The sequence below is a fragment of the Scardinius erythrophthalmus genome (genome assembly GCF_964197995.2).
Source record: "Scardinius erythrophthalmus genome assembly, chromosome: 4".
In the NCBI taxonomy this organism is placed as follows: Eukaryota; Metazoa; Chordata; class Actinopteri; order Cypriniformes; family Leuciscidae; genus Scardinius; species Scardinius erythrophthalmus.
The window spans coordinates 53,934,463-53,950,963 of NC_138224.1; positions in this window are offsets into that span (position 1 = coordinate 53,934,463).

Sequence of the window (16,501 nt, forward strand, 5' to 3'; positions counted from 1 at the left end):
AAAGAGGGCTTTCAACAGACCTTCGAGGCACTCCGTCAAGAATAAACCTGACCGAAATCTGTACCGATGCTCATTCCCAAATATAAGCTCTCTTCAGTAATTATCTTTACTATAGTCTTTATGGTTTTTGTAAAGCACTCGAAATTTCTGCACTCATTACAGACAAATACATCACACTGATTATGACATGATATTGTTTTGGGTTATTTTGGGTAAGTAATTCCTAGCTTTTGTCCTCCAGACAAAGGGAAATACAGAGACAGCGGAGTCCACCACACTCTGGTCGTCTGGCATGGGTCTAAAAACTTGAGGCAAAAAAATTCATGCAGTAAGTATAAGAAATCCCCATCAGTAATCACATTTCATCTGATCACAATAAAAACTTACATAACAGCACCCTTCCATACCTTTATATTACTTATTTAAATATATTATTGTATTTTTAATCCTGTTGACATAATCATAGTTTACCTAACACAAAAGAATAATTGTTTATGCATCCAGGCAGGGCAGCAAAAGGGGTGTGCCATTCTCCAGATGTGGAATAAAGACATCTGCAACCACTTCTGGTACTGCTGTAAGACGGCAGATACCTATGAAGAGTTTATTGTGAGTATTTTCTTTATTGATATATTTTTTCAGTTTCAATATTTAGAAACAGAAGAAATTGAAGCATCTCTTTACATAAACTAAACTAACTTATGTAATCATCCGTTTTGGTTTATAGGTTTAAAAATGAAATAGCTGATATGCTGGGTATTTATTGTACAAATGTTGTGACATATTATGTGTATTTGTTATTACTTATGGCATTCAATTACATATATAATGCTTTAGTCCATCACTTTTAAAATCTAAAAATTACAAGTTTTTATGCTGTTTGTGTAAAATCTTGTTGTGACTTGTTTATGCAATTAGAATTTAAAATCAGTTTGTAAATGTTTTTCCACAGGACATGTGGGTGGGAATCCTGCACCATGTCACAGGAGAACACACGTGGGCTCTTGGTGAGTGTAAACATGGCCCCTTGCTGGACAACAGAGATAAAGAATTGATTGAGAGTGGTTCAGTGGCACATGAGAGGCTGGCTGAAATTATTCTCGATGAACACTGACTGAAGGTCGTCCCCAAGTATCTGAGTTTCAGGTACATAAGCTACTTTATATAGTTTTATATTGTAAATGGTCAAATCAACTGTGTGAAAGACATTTTACTGTAAGTGGCATTGATATTACATGAACAACATTATTATAAAGAAAATATCTTGTATGTATTTTTATCTAATGTGCACTCAGGTCAACTGCAGATTTGGAGTCGTTTCACAACCACATACTGATGTATGCCAGCAAGCGCTTCAGCTTTTCCCCACCAGTTTACCATGCTGGCTGGCCTAGATTACAACCATCATCTCCATAGACCAGCCAGGAGAAAAGCTGATGGCACAATTCAGTAAGTTTTGAATTCAGTTTAAAAATTTCAAATTTCAAATTTATTGTGAAGAGGAAAACCCCTTGAGATGTAACATCTCGTTTTCGAGGGGACCTCAAAAAACAAAACAAAACATACTTCACATACATACATAGCCTACATACTAACAAAACAAAGACAAAAGCTCTCCATCACACCAAAACCACACATTTCGTCCCCAATTCAACCATTAGAAATTAGACAAACAATTAGAGTCATTCATATAAACAATTATGTTCATGTCAAACATGAGAAAAACAGTTGCAACTGGTATGCAAATTATTAAAAATAGACATTTTAAACTGGTAAAAGGAGGAGATCAATCTAAAAGACCTTGGTAAAGCATTCCAATCAGAAGGGGCTTTAAATTTAAAGGCTCTCCTCCCAGTTTCCTTGGATATCTTTGGTACAGAAAAGAAAAGATGATCAGTGTCTCTTAAGCTATAAGATGTTTGGTATGGAATCAAGTATTGTTTCAAATAAGATGGATAGTTTGAAAAAATGCATTTGTAAACAAACTGCAACCAGTGAAACTGCCGTCTAGAATTTAGTGAAAGAAGATTCAATGACTGATACATTTGGCAGTGATGTGTTCTAAATGGACACCTCAAAACAAATCTGCAGATACTATTATAAATCACATTCAAAGGTTTAAGATTGATATCAGCTGTGTTCTGATAAACAACATCCGCATAATCAATTATGGGCAATAATAATTGAGTAATAATTTTTAATCTAATCTGTTTTGTAAAACAATTAATTGAGCGGTATAATATTCTTAAACTACAATTTATGTTTTTCACAATAGAATCTATATGAGTTCTGAAGGTAAGTCGGGAGTCGAGCCAAAGGCCTAGATATTTAAACTCCTCAACATTCTTTAGAGATGTACCATCCACAAATTTAACATGAAGAGAATTATTTTGCTTATGGAGTGCAGATCTGGTTGCAAAAAGCATGCTATAAGACTTGTTTTTATTCAACAAAAGTAAATTAGAAGAAAACCATGTTTGAATAAGATTAAAATCAAATTGAAGTGAGGTTTGAATCTTAGATATATCGTAGCTGGATGTATACATAACTGTGTCATCTGCATATAGATGAATCTGACAGTCTGAACATAATTGTGGGAGATCATTTATAAAAATGGAAAATAAGAGAGGCCCTAGGGAAGAACCCTGAGGAACACCTGTTTCAATTATTCTAGCCTGGGAGAGAACATCATTAAAAGACACGCTTTGATGTCTGTAATGCAGATATGAGTTAAACCAAAGAACAGCTGATTTGGAAAGACCAATAGCATATAGTTTATCGAGAAGAATATAATGATTGACCATGTCAAATGCTTTAGTGAGGTCAATAAAGATTGCACCAGTAGACCTGTTATTATCTTGTGCTGAAAAAATATCATTGGTAAATAATGTAAGGGCTGTTGTTGTAGAATGATGAGGTCTAAATCCAGATTGATTTGGAGTTAAGAGGGAAAAGTCATTAATATACTTTGACAATTGCCTAAAAATCAGCTTTTCAAATATCTTAGCTACATTATTGATTATAGAAATTGGCCTATAATTATTGACATCAAGTGAATCACCCCCTTTGTGTAGTGGTATTACCTTTGCAAATTTCCACATTAATGGAATTACACAGGTGGAAAGTGATAAATTAAATAAATCACAAAGTGGAAATGCTAGAACATGAGAAGAAAGTTTAATAAACTTCATGTCCAGACCATCAGGACCAACACCATTAGAAGATTTTATTTCTGAAATAGCCTGTTGGACTTCAGAGGGATAAATTGTTGAAAATGAGAAAGAGATATTGTTCACAATATTTGTTGTGGTGGAATAAGAGAGCTCAGATAATTGTGAACAACCAATAGAAGCAAAGTGTTGGTTGAGGGCATTAGCCATTGAAATAGGGTCAGTGATAATGTTATTATTCACTCTAAGTTTAGAAGGAGGACTTGTATTTGTTTTGTTAATTAAAGAGTTAAGTCTCTTCCAAAATTGCTTAGGGTTTACGATGTCATCTGATAAAGAGTACTTATAATAATTTGATTTTGCATTCCTTGTTTTAGTTGTACAAGCATTTCTTAATTTCTTATAATCAGACCAATCAGCAGCTTCCTTTGTCTTACGAAATCTGACCCAGGCTTTATCACGTTGTTTAAATAAATAAATTAAATCACCATCAATCCAAGGTAAATGACTACCCTTGACCTTTACAGATGTCCAAGGTGCATGTTTATCAATGACTAAAAGTACCTCTGAGAGAAAGAAATTCCAGGCGTCTTCAACATAAGGGATTATTTGAAATCTGGACCAATTAATGTTTATTAAATCTTGAATAAAAGCTTCTGTGTTCAGGTTTTTACATTGCCTTATTCTAATTACTTTAGGTGGCAGACTGGGCAATCTTATTTTCCATACACAAAAAACAATTGAGTGATCACTAAAACAATCTGGCAAAACACCAGATTTAGAAATTCTATTAGGATGAGTAACCAAAATCCAGTCCAAAAGAGACTTGGATTTTTTAACTACCCTAGTTGGATCAGTAATGAGTTGAGTGAGGTTTAGACTATTAAACAAAATTTTCTCGTGAGAAGATGAACGATCCAGCCAATTACGATTGAAATCACCCAATAAAATCAGCTCGTTTGCATGGTCTAAAGAATTAATAGTAGCAAGAATACAATTTGTAGAGTCAACAGGGGAATTCGGAGGTCTATAAATGTTACCTATAGTTATCTGCTTGTTTTCATGAAAAGCAATATTAACAAATAAGCATTCAAAGTGTACAGCTTTCTCCTTTGGCATAATGAGTTCAGAAAATAATTGAGAAAATATATACGTAGCCACTCCCCCTCCACGAGTAGCCCTGTCAGCTCTATACAACGTATAACCATCGAGTTTAACATCTGCATCGGATATATCACTATTCAGCCATGTTTCAGAAAGTGTGATGACACTGGGCTTATTGTAAGAAAGCCAAGCTCTTAACAAATCAATTTTATGTACCAAACTCCTAATATTTAGATGAATAACAAATAAACCTTTACCTATACAAAGTCATCAAAAATAAATAGACAGGGTGAACGGGGAGAAAAGGGCGATGGTTACGGGTGAGCTTATCACACATTTACAAACATTTACCCACAAACACATAAACACGCATACCTCCATGCACACACAAAAACACACAAATAGGCCAAACCAAGGCATAGCCTAGAGAGAAATAATGCAGGCTAAGACCGCAAATTATTAACTGATAATGCTTTATATATTTCCCTGTGATCGGACCTCAGTATGAAACATCCCATAGAAAAGAAAAAAAAAAAAGAAAAAAAAAAAAAAAAAAAGGAAAAGTTAACAATAGACCTAAGAAAAATAAAGAAAACATATTTTCCAGCTATGGGATTCATTTTGTAGCGCTATAAAAAGAGCGCGACAAAGAAAAAGAAAACCATCTCAATGTTCTGGTCCCGGGTCATTTTTGTCATTTACATAGCCTATTATATAACCTTCAAGATGTAAACAAATAAGTCCCGATTACGCTACTAATGGCAAACAAACATCAACAACCAAAACCTTTTATCAATAGGCTACCTTAAGTTCTAAACAGGTGCAGTCCGTCATTCAGGTGTATCCCGAAAAAAACCTTTTATCAATACCTTGACCTAAGAGGTGCAGTCCGTCATTCAGGTAAGTTGTAAATCCCGAAGAAACGATTCAGCTTCACCTGGGGTCTTGCACAACACAGATTTACCATCGGAGATAATCTTAAGCGTGGCAGGGTAGTGCAAGGAGTAATCAATGTCAAGTTCACGAAGTTTCTTTTTGATAACGTCAAACTCCCGACGCTTTTGGCGGAGACTGGTACTAAAATCCGGGAATATATGAACACGTTTGCCGTTGTACTTAAGTTCATGTTTTTCACGGGCAAGACGTAGGATTTTAAACTTATCCTGAAGACTGAGGAGTTTCACCAGGATAGGCCTCGGAGCAAGATTCTTTTGGTTCTGAGACTGTTGCATAGGGGAGCGGTGGACTCGCTCTAGAGCTGGAGGTACCGGAAAGTTCTCCACACCCAAAAGCTGCTGGATTAGGCCACCGATGAACCCGTGGATGTTTTTACCTTCTGCTTTTTCAGGAACATGAATGAAACGGAGATTGTAGGCCCTGCTTCGGTTTTCAAGCTCATCCAGTTTATCCCGCAGGTAGGAATTTTCACCCTCGATTGACTTCAGGCGTTTTTGAATGTCGGATAAATTATCCTCATTGGAGCTGACCCTGTGTTCAAGCTCAGCTACATGTTCGCCTAAAGTTGATAAAGAGCCATTGATAGACGTTAAGCTTGACTGAATATTGTCCATTTTTGCATCGAAGTGTGAAAGCATTTCAACTTTCAGTTGTTGTATAGTATCCACGATAAACTTGTTTGTAACTGCTTGCTCCATGATGAACACGCGCTTTAGATCAAAGGCTTTGAACGTTGTTTTTAAATAAAGCGTCTGTTCGCAAAAATAATTACATTCGTAGCGTAAATGAAAATAAGTTATTTTAAGACAAATGTAAGCATCTTGCGGGCCAGCCATCAAACACTCAACCCGCCGCCATTTTTTTTTTTTTTTTTTTTGCTTGGCGAAAAAATGAATATTTTATTGTAAACTTTTCACTAAGCTGATACACCTTTCTATATTGTCAGGAATGGCAAGGTGTACAACAAAAAGTCCAGGAAGTGGAGGTTGTACTCATTAAAGGTGGAGAAGGACTACAGCAACATCTCAGACCTACAGCGTGCCATCCTCCTTCGACGGATGCCAGCTAATAAGGGGATGGCTAGAAGCAGAACTAGGAGACCTGATGATCCCCGTCAGCATGGCGTACTGTCTGGTGCACCTGCTCCATCAACTCCATCATCATATTCACAGTAACTTTGTCATTGTTAAACTTTAATTCATCTTTTGCTAATAACTGCCATTTTAAAGTTTAGTAAATCCAAAAATATTTTCCCAGTGGTCACAATTGTTGTCATCAACATGTTTACTTATTCCATGACCACACTCGACAAAACTGAATAAATGTGAACTTATATATTGATACTAGACACTTTGAAGTCAATGTGTACAAAAAAAATCTTTGTCATATCTTTATGTTAACATAATTTTTTTATTACCTTTTGTTTTTGGGCTTCGATGCAGCTACTCATGGTACAAACAAGGATGTAAATTGCTCTGGTCATTGTGACCAATTGAGCTATACATGAGAAAATGCACATATTAAATTCATACCCTTTATTAGTTCCATATTTGCAGGAAATGGACTAAAAAAACATTCAGTAACATTTTAAAGCTTTATAAATATTTTTATAATTTATAAATATTTTTATGGTCACAATTGTGATTGGTGGGATTAAATGGGTTAAACTAGATTTAAAGGGAAACACTTAATAATAACTGCACACTATACATCTTTATTTAAGCATTAGTAAATAATGAATTCATAATTTATAGAGCATTGTTCCTACATTAAAAGAGATTAGTAAGCAGTTTATTAATAAACAGGTTATGAATGTAATAGTATAACATGACAAATTGATCATTTATAAAGTATGAATACAGTTATTAAACACATTATAGACATGCTTATAAATCAAGAGCAAAGCATTTCTAGCTGTATTTATAAACTTCTTACTAATCTCTATCAATGTAGAAACAATGCTTTATAAATGATTAATTAATTATTTACAAATGCTTAACTGATAATTTATAGTGTGCAGTTATTATAAATGTTACCGATTTATGTTCTTTAGAGAAACCTGAAAAGAAGAGGAGAAGAATGACGTCCTCCTCAACATCTTCAACCTCCACTTCATCTTCATCCTCCTCCTCATCTTCCTCATGTTCCACTGACAGAGAAAGGAAGAAGAAGAAAAAGAAAAAGAAAAAAACGAATCTAAGATCATTTGGGAGAAGTAAGTTGTAAATATAAAATATGTAAACATTACACTTTCTGCATGTTTTATTTGTCACTTTGAATACTCTCTCACTGTATATTTTTCCCTTGACCCTAAAGAGGACAAGCCATTTGGAAAATGGATGTCATAATTGGCATTACACATTTATGTCACTATCTGTTCAGAGTTCTAGTAATGAGGAAAAAAGAAAAAAACATTTTTTGTTGCTATAAAGCATCTTCACTGTTATAACATATTTCGACAATATGGTCAAAGTGTTTTGAGATTTCATATTGTGTGGTAAAACTTACACATAACAATAATAATCTCAACAGAGACATACTCTAAGTTGTGAAGACATGTTACACTGCAAAAAATGAATGTCTTAGATATTTTTACTGGAAAACATGACAAAAATACTAAGAATTCTTAAATTGAGATACATTTACGGGTACTTGTTAAGTAAAATGGCTTAAGATTTTAAGTCTTTTTTACTGAAATAAATTCTGAAATTTAAGAGGTTAAGGCTTAAAACAAGTAAAAAATATCTGCCTGTGGGGTAAAAAAATACACTTAAATTGAGTTTATTGAATTAAGTTGAAACTGGAATTAAGTTAATTTTTCTTACCCCACTGACAGATATTTTTTACTTTAATAATAATAATATGTTTATTTTTTATAGCGCCTTTCAAGAACCCAAGGTCGCTTCACAATGTAGGCCTTATACAAATAGTAAACAGATACAGGTCAACTGCTTATTATAACAGACAAAAAAGCAGAAAGCAGATGGAAACAAGCAAACACTGATTAACATAAATCAAAGAAAACATGTTGACAAATTATAAAAAATAAAATAAAGATGAGAAAATTCTTGTTTTAAGCCTTTACCTATTACATTTCAGAATTTACCAAGTAAATGTATCTCAATTTAAGAATTTTTAGATGTTTATACTAGTGGTCAGTGTAAATACGAGCGTATGTCATGATTCGAGCATGCTAAGGGGTCGTAAAAAAAATAGTCACACTTGTGGTCTTCGGTCAAAAATGACCCCCATAGAAAATGAATGGGAAATTGAAAAAAAAAATATATATATATAAAAAAAAAAAAGTAATATTATTTTACAAAAAGTGTTATAATTGAATGAATTGCATTTTTTGTTACAAATTCTGTACAAAAAAAAAAAGTAAATGTGTCCATAAACAGCTGGGGAATTCACATGCCTCTCCATAGAGAACTGTAGATGCCATCTAGTGGTTACACCATGGTTCTACGCTTTCTCTCCATACTCTCACCAGATGGTGCTAATCTGCTTCAAACATTTTTTTTTTTAAGGCCTAGACTCTATATTAAACTAAAATACTGCATAAATAAAAAATAAAAAAATACATATATTTATATATATTTTTTTTTATTAATTTCAATGGCAAAAATAGACCATAAATATTGCATAAATATTAATAAATTCAATAAAATGATCTCAAAATACAAAATTAAAAAGAATAAATATTATAGAACAAAAATAAATTGCACTGGTTTTACTGGGATGGAGGAAGTTTCATTTTTAGGCCTCCGGTCACTTCTGACCGGGAAGGCCCAGGATGTGACTCCGAAACGAAGACCGTCTGAGGGTTAAAGCAATCAATAACATTGTTATACAGAGTAACAATTTTAGTATTAATATTCAAAAACTGTTGAGTTTTTAGTTTACAGGTTAACAAGTGTAGAAAAAAAATGAAAAAAAAAATAAGCATCACAATTTTTTTTTTACAAATTTGTGTTGTACAGTAACATTGCTTTATTTTTTCATTAAACAAATAAAGGAAATGAGCAATAATGTAAAATTGAAAAAAAAAATAGAAAATTGGACCTCAAATTGGATAAATGTGAACTGTTTACATACATATTTTACGTTTACTTATAAGTTATAGATTAAATAAATCTGAACATGCATTTAAATCAAATATAGCTTTATAAACGTTTGTGTAATGACTGTGGAAAAAGTAATTTTAGCAAATTTGTTTGTTAGTTAAATTGTAAACAAAAAAGTTAGTGTAAATAAAAATGGTTTATAAACATGTATTGCATTGTGTGTGGTAAAGTGTGTGTGTGTGTGTGTGTGTGTGTGTGTGTGTGTGTGTGTGTGTGTGTGTGTGTGTGTGTGTGTGTGTGTGTGTGTGTGTGTGTGTGTGTATGCTTGCTAGATTGCTTTGTGTTTTTTTGTTATGTTCTCTTGTGTGTCGGGTGTTTGAGTTTTCTCTTCTGGGATGTCTATCATTATTGAGGTCAGTTCTTCATCACTGTCGCAGATGTCATCCGTGCTTTGTTTGGTTGTGTGTGTTAGGTCTATTATTTGATTATTATCTGTAAATGTGAGTGTGAGTGGGCCGTTTGAGATAAAGTACTCCTCAATGTCCTGACTGTCCATAGTGCTAATGTTGTTTTCTCTGTTGATGAACTTTGTATAGAGAGAGAAACTTCCTAATTTTCTCTTTCAATTGTGACAAATCCACTACATTTAGTGCTATAGCTGGTACCTTTACGAAGGATTTTGCATAAAGTGCACAGATGAAAATTGTAATTTTTGGTCAAGGCATGTTGGGGGGTATGACACTTGGGGCACTGTTTTTTTATTGTGATCGCTGCACCAATGATGTCTGCGGTTATTGTGTGTATTGTGGGTAGAGGAGTTTGGGTGTCATCAGTGGTAGGCGGTATTGCAAGTTTTTTGTGGGTAGGGGTTATAGTGCTTGCACGTGTAGTGGTGAGTGTGATCTTTTCATTAAATTGTCTAGTGCAGTGGTTCCCAATCCTGGTCCTGGGGACCCACAGCTCTGCACATTTTATATGTCTCCTTTATCTGACACACCTAGTTCAGTTCATAGAGCTCTTTCCTGATGATGATGATGATCTGAATCAGATGTGTTAAATGAGGGAGACATACAAACTGTGCAGAGCTGTGGGTCCCCAGGACCAGGATTGGGAACCACTGGTCTAATGGATAAATTGGTGAAAATGTAAGTTTTGCCAACATCTACAAGGCTAATTTGTGTGTCCCATAAAGACCGCGAGATGGTGCCAGTTGCATCTGCCAAACAGCAGGTCTTCAGCTCGCAGTCATTCTCCCTGATGGTGACTGTGGAAGTGGAAATGTCCATTGTGAAGATGGATGCCTCCAGTTTGGTGATCTGTAATGAAAAAAATAATTGAAGTACTATTTTAATTGATTGATAACAGTTTAAGTAATAAAGGGAAAAAACATTTGCACAAGCAAAGTAATTTGGAGATTTATATATTTTTTATTTTATTAAAATATTCATTCCTTATTATAAAGTAATTGAGATAGTAGATATGTATATTGGTAATTTGAGAAATTGTGGTAATATGCACAATATTGTTATTGCAGGCATTTCAAAATACTTGGAAAAATAGATCTAAATTGAGATTTTTTAAATGTGCATTATTTTCCATCAATTCCTTAAAGAAATACTGTGTATATGCTGCCAAAGCACGGTTGCACTAGTCTGATGTATACAATTCGCATAGTATAACAATCGTCATTGAGCAAACAGGACACTTACACTGATAGACAAGACAGAACAGGTGCTTTTTTATATGGAAAATTATTAGCATTTAGGTTAGGTCCATTTTATTATTAAATTCAGATAACATTTGATTAAATTCAGACAACATTTGATTAAATTCAGACAACATTTTATTAAAAGACAATTCCGGTCAAAAATTAACCTAGGGGTAATTAACACATGGTTACCGAGTCGATCCTTCCCTGGGATGCGTTTTCATGATAATCGAATGTAAAGAGTTTTATCTCTAATAACAGATTAGCTTATAGCGCTAGTATATGGGGCACAGAATAAGTAAAAGTAAATTGCTATAATACCACTAACAAGGCTCAAAATAGCCTCACACTAACACTGTAGCATAATGAGGGTCCCTACATGCAAACCGAAGCATTGAGAACTTTGTAAGTGTACAGACAGTTTAATAAGAAGATACTTTATAAATGATAATAGTTTTGCCAATAGTATTAAAATTAGAAATGCTGAAACTCGACGAGACACACAAATCAAAAGGAAAGAGATTGACTGTGTGATTGAACAATTTAAAGGAAAAATATCTACAGGTCCTGAGTATGTGTGTTCAGTTTGTCATCGTTGCTGCTTTAAAATGCAGGTCAAACACTGTAAAATAAATAAATATTTACAAAAATCGGTCCAGGCTAGCTATATTGCAAAAAAAAAAATGTATAACAATGAATTATCTGCATACATGTAATACGACCTGCAGTGAAGATTGTGTTTATAAAAATACTCCAGCTGAATCTCTGTGGATTTGTCACACATGTGAAAATGCCTGCTGAAAGTGTAGCAAATAATCTCGCTCTGGATCCAATTCCTGTTGAATTGAGCTGTTTAAACTCTCTTGAAGAACATCTAATAGCAGTGCATATTCCATTCATGAAGATGCTGGCGTTACCACGAGGAGGACAGAATGGGGTTCATGGACCAGTGACTTGTGTTCCATCTAATGTCACAGATGTGGTGAATGTTTTACCAAGATCAGAAAATGATGATTTAATGATACGAGTAAAATTTAAGAGGACATACAAAGGACATTATGAACATAAATTTGTGCACACTGATCATGTCATAACTGTTTTGGAATACTTAAAAGATAATAACAAATGGTATACAGATGTAGAGTATAATGAAACTTGAATTAATCCTCTAAGTAAAACAGAAGAACAGGTCAATGATAAAAGTGATAACAATGAACAAGATTTGGATGGATGTCAGCACATGTGTGTTGATAAAGAGCACAATATTGAGAATGAGGACGAAGAGATTACTGATGAAACACTTCATGATCGACAGGAACATTGTTTATTCATGGATTCATGTTTACAGCCGGTGGACATTGCACAAGGGTTTTTAGATCAACATTTTGATGGATATATGGTTAATGGATGAAACCAATGAAGCCAAATGTTTTCCAGTTCTCTTCCCAGAAGGAACAGGAACATTTCATGATCAACGACCTGAAAAATTAACACTGGCTAGATACATAAATAATAGAATCCTAAATGCAGATGGACGTTTTGCTCAAAATCTAGACTATATCTTTTATGGACAATATATGTCTGAGCTTAATCAAGTTATCTCAAATGTATCTATTACTTTGAGGAAAGGCCATGACACCAGCAACAAAACAAAAATTACTGCAGAAATGTTGACAAACAAAGAGTCATTGCAAAAGATTAAAAATTTTGATCAGGGTTATAAATTCTTGAAGCCAGTCTAGGTCAAACGGCCTAATAGTTATGGGCGATTTTGAACTTTTGGTTGCTGTAGCGCCACCTATGGGCCATTCGGGGTCATACTCTGATAAGTTGTCCCCAAATTGAGGCCTACCATCTGGCCAGGTTTCAAGTCTCTAGGCCAGGGTTCACCAATCTCGGTCCTGGAGGGCCGCTGTCCTGCAGAGTTTAGCTCCAACCCCAATTAAACACACCTGAACCAGCTAATCAAGGTCTCACTAGGCATAGAAACTTTCAAACAGGTGTGTTGGAGCTGGCTGGAGCTAAACTCTGCAGGACAGCGGCCCTCCAGGACCAAGATTGGTGAACCCTGCTCTAGGCCTTACGGTTTGGCCTGCACGATGCGTTTTACAAATCCTTACAATTACAATAGGGTTTCAGCATTTTATGCTTGAACCCCTAATAATAATAAGAAGAAGAAGAAGAAAAAGGCCCTAGTATCATATAGCATTATTTAGCAAATAACATATCACAAATAATTATAATATTTTACTCATGTTAGATTTTGCTCGGGTAGTAGAGCAAAGTTAATGTGTACTGTGTCATTCATATAGGGCATTTTTAAATGATTAGAAACTTGACCAGATATGATAAACCTTGAATACTTGAGAATGTTTTGTTCATTGTACTGAATGTTTTTTCAATCTCAATGTGTCATTTTGTAGGATGGAAATTGTGGAGATGACCTTTTGTACCCTGGAGCACCAATTACCAAAGGTCAAAGTTTGCTCCTTCTAATGGCCTACGTCCTGAGGCATAACCTGACTGGGATTGCTCTGGACCATCTTTTACGGATTTTTCATGAACTTTTCCCTGCACTGATACCACCAATATCTCTTCCATAAATCCTATGGCCAATATGGCGAGTATGCGCCCCAATTCTACTGCCATCAGTGTTCAAATTATATTGGAACAAAAGACTGTGGTTTGACACAGTGTATTCTGTGTGAGGCAGAATTTGATGTGGATGCTAGTCTAGAAAAGAGTTCATATTTTTTGGTTATCGGTTTATCTTTGTAAATTAAAGAGATTCTGGAAAATCCCAACATCAAAATCCAAAGACATACATCAACTCCAGGTTTAATTTGTGATGTACAATGTGGAGGGGAGTATAGGAGGCTTAAAGATAGTGGTGAACTAGGTGATGATGACATCAGTCTGATCTGGAATATGGCCTATTCAGTGCCAAATCATAGAACTACACCCTACAGACAGGAAGAACAACATATTCAGCTTTGCATCACCGAAATAAATGATAATTTAAAGTATAATAAATTGAAAACCAATTATTTTAAATTGTAATAATACATCACAATATTACATTTTTTTCTGTATTTTTGATCAAATAAATGCAGGCTTGATGAGCAGAAGAAACTTCTTTCAAAAACATTAAAAATAGTAATGTGTCCAAACTTTTGGCCTGTACTGTATATTAGGGCTGGGCGATATGGCTGAAAACTGTATCACGATATAAGTGTTTCATATCGGTCGATATCGATAATTATTGATATTTTTTATGACATATTTAAAATAAGGACCAGTCCAGGAGACAAATATATTACATTTAAAGATTTTTTATTTTAAACTTAACCTACCTCTGATTATAATCCCATCAGTTATAAAGGCAGAAATGTCAACACGACCATGGAAAACTCAAAAGTCTAAAATCACAATGAACACTTAACAATTATCTCTTAACATTAAGGTGCAAAATTAAAGAATAAGTAAGAAATGCTTTATAAAGGGGTGGGCGATATGGCAAAAATATAATATTACGATTTCTTTCAGGAAAATCAAGATTCACGATTTTATCACAATTCTTTTTTATGTTGGTTTTACTATTTTGTGACTGAGCATTACAGCCAAACTAAATGTCCATATTTTAAAAACAAAGCCTTAGGTAACAAAATATAAAATAAAAAAGAATGGCAGACAGGGGCGAAGATAAAAAATGTTCTCATTATTTTCTTTGTTATTATATAATAAGATGAAAGATACACATTACACATACACAACTTAATATACAAATTAAATAAACAGTGCTTTATGTTTTCAGCTACAGTATGTGTGTTTAACAGTAGCATTGCAGAAAGTAATTAAATGAACAAATATGAAAATAAAACAAAACAGACTTTACTGTATAAATTATACATTGATACTTATTAAAGCTATTAATAAAGTTATCAGTCAAGAGCAGTGAGTGATTTTCTCTTTACATTTTGTTGTTTTATTAACATTAAAGGAGAACTCCGGTCAATTTTAACATTGAGCTCATTTTTTTGTAAATTTGGGAGTGCTGTCAGTACAGAGAACAAGACAAAAATCGGTGTTGCCTACACCATGTTATCCTCTTTTTAAAATTTGCACCCTGTTGACTTCAATGGGGCAAGTTTTAAACCTGCTTTTAGCCTCTTAACATCCTTGATGTGTCATACAAGTGCCCAGCCATGTTAGATGATTCCTTTAGAGTTAACACGGGTGAATCTGACTGCAGTAGATGTGAAAGATATGAATAAAAATGATGTTATTTCAGCCAGCGCTCATACCTGTATTTACATCCTGTTTTCGGTCGAAGTCCAAAGTAGTCGATTGTCGAGTTCACGCGCATAGGTTTAGTTACCCATGATCACGCGCGTTAACTCGACAATCAATTGCACCTGCCCACACTGCCAATAGACCTAAAACCTGGTTCAATGACCATGGTATCACTGTGTAATTACTGTGTGATTTCATGTAATATAATTTTTTTTTGAAATCCTGTTTTCGTGGGTTTTATGAGCTGGAAACCCAAATTATGTACAAATAAACAACTAAATACTTGAAATCATTTAAGTTGTGGGCCCTGAATCTATAATCTATGGAAGTTTAACGTTTTGAATGGAATTATGGAAATAAATAAACTTTTCCATGATATTCAAATTTTTTGGAAAGGGTCTGTATGGTTTTCTTCTACAAAACTATATTAATTATGGTTACTATGTTAAAAACCATGGTTGATTTTGAAGTTACTATTATTTTTCTACAAAAACCATGGTTCATTTTATGGTTACTATGGTTTTACTACAAAAAACATAGTTAAACTATGGTTAATTCTGTAGTTACTATGATTTTACTACAAAAAAAAAAAATTTGTTAAACCATGGTTACTACAAAAAAAAATCAGTTACTACAAAAAACCCATGGTAATTTTCGTAAGGGATTATTAAGTACTCATTGACTTTTGGAGAGACTATCCCCATTTCACCCAAACCCTGGACAGAATAGACCTAGATTCAGTTTTTCGAGATCAGCCACTGCTACAGCCACTGCTACAGCTACTCGCACACCCCATCCTGCAACTAGTCCAAAAATGTACCAAAGGTAACTTGCTACCTATTTGTTAGATGACGGTTGGTCAGCATTGGTAAATATAAGAAAAACATACTGGATTTTTTTTTTTTAGGTTTTCATTCAACGTTTTCACAAAAATCCAATCTCTATTTAAAATAAAACAATTAATGAAACCACAATGTGACCGTTACTGACATTCTTCATTTAATACTTTGTGCAACCTATGTTTGACAAGATAACACCCCTGAGTCATCTATAACCTGTAATAGTACTATATGTATTAATACAAAACAACAGGACACAGAAGCAGCTACAAAACCAGAAACTAAAATAATTAACCTAAGATGGTGAAAACCAACAAAATCTGACAAAGGATAGAAAGAACATAAGATCTTAGTTAAAATTAC